General features: G+C 50.8%; 1 protein-coding gene across 2 annotated transcripts in view; it reads right to left on the bottom strand.

Annotated features, from left to right (window-relative positions):
* LOC115239923 (PTB domain-containing engulfment adapter protein 1-like) overlaps positions 1-1426 on the bottom strand; it is a 34452-nt gene that overhangs the window by 19461 nt on the left and 13565 nt on the right. The window contains exon 1 of one of the 2 annotated variants that reach the window (XM_029814792.1): positions 41-253. The exons of the other annotated variant lie outside the window; for it this stretch is intronic. The gene's annotated coding sequence lies outside the window, so the exon portion shown is untranslated. Of the gene's footprint in view, positions 1-40; positions 254-1426 lie in introns of those variants that run through there. 2 annotated transcript variants of the gene reach the window in all.

Genomic DNA, 1426 nt, shown 5'->3' on the forward strand with positions numbered 1-1426 from the left:
ATATATATTTGCTATCGAGTCTCGCGTAAAAGTCACTCACCTACTGTCCTTGCTCGTACAAACGACTCACTGACATTCAACGAGGTCGCGCGGGACGCATTCCCAAACTTGGCGCGTAGGGGGAATGGAGTAGATAAATTATATTTCGACAGTCGTATATAAAATTGAAAGACGTGACGGAACGATAGATTCCACCCGATCGATGGCTCGCGGCGGACTGAACTGACCGGAGTCGAGGAGCACGCGAGCACGTTGCTCGTCGTCCAACGGACACGGAGCGGAGCAGGAGCGGCGAGTGCGACGAGAAGAACCGGACGCGGACGAGCGCGACCGATCTCTCTGAACGGCCTGTCGTGGGAGTCGGAATCGCTCGCCGCCTAGGTAGATTATTCGGTGAAACGGCGGCTGATACGCGAGTGGTGGTACCACCAGCCACGGTCGGGTCTCGGCCCCGTCCTCATCATCCACCTATTCCGCGACCGTTCGTTATCTACCTGTTATTAATGAAGAAAAAGAAACTAGGAACGAACGTTAAATTAAGCGGTTATTTGCGGGAAACGTCCCGCGCTCCTCTCGCGCCGGTAATGGAATTTTCGATTTCGAGACGAGATGAAAGAAAGGTGTGTTGGAGGAAAAAAAAAAGGTGGAGAGAGCAGAGCGCGCGATAGATTGCAGAGAAATTCGCATCTCCGGGATACGTACTTGGAAGTGAGAACAAGAAAAAAAGAGAGAGAGAGAGAGGGACTGGTCGGTCGAGAGTTGTCGCGCCGGCTCTTCGCAGAATAGAGTAGCGAGCGCGATCGTTGATGGTAGATGATCCGATAGAATGAGAAGGGATACGAGAGGATGGCGGTACCAGCCACGGCCGAGACCGCCGAGTCTGTCCGTCCTCCATCGCGGGTCGTTATAAAGAGGAGGTGAAGACGAGGGGACAGAGAGAGAGAGAGAGAGAGGGAGATAGAGAGAGAAAGAGGAAAAGAAAGAAGGAGACCAAGTCGCATATTCTTACGATCAAGAAATCCATCTCCGTCCCTTCACGCGCTAAATAGATAAGAGGATAACTGGCGCCGCAACCGAGATCGTCTCGGAACAATCGGCCGACGATAGTTACATGCACTCAAAAAAGTGGTATTGCAACTACAGCCAAAATTTTCTGGGTACATTTTTTTGAGTGTAGTCCATTTTCTATTCATAGCTCGTCGATGAATGTTAAAGTGCGAGGCCGCTCGCGAACTGAAACCTTTAAACCCGCGTAATCACTCGACGAATTCAATTCACTCGACCCGCTATAGATACCAGGAGAATGAACCGTGCGTCAATTGTCATTGAATAAGCATATCTGTCATTTTCGCGGAACGTGCAACACCGAAGTCTAGACTCATCTGAAATTACGTTGTTTATGTTCATTCCTCCCCCCCCCCCCCCC

This window comes from Formica exsecta, unplaced genomic scaffold (genome assembly GCF_003651465.1).
Source record: "Formica exsecta isolate Colony F162 unplaced genomic scaffold, ASM365146v1 scaffold4, whole genome shotgun sequence".
Taxonomy (NCBI): domain Eukaryota; kingdom Metazoa; phylum Arthropoda; class Insecta; order Hymenoptera; family Formicidae; genus Formica; species Formica exsecta.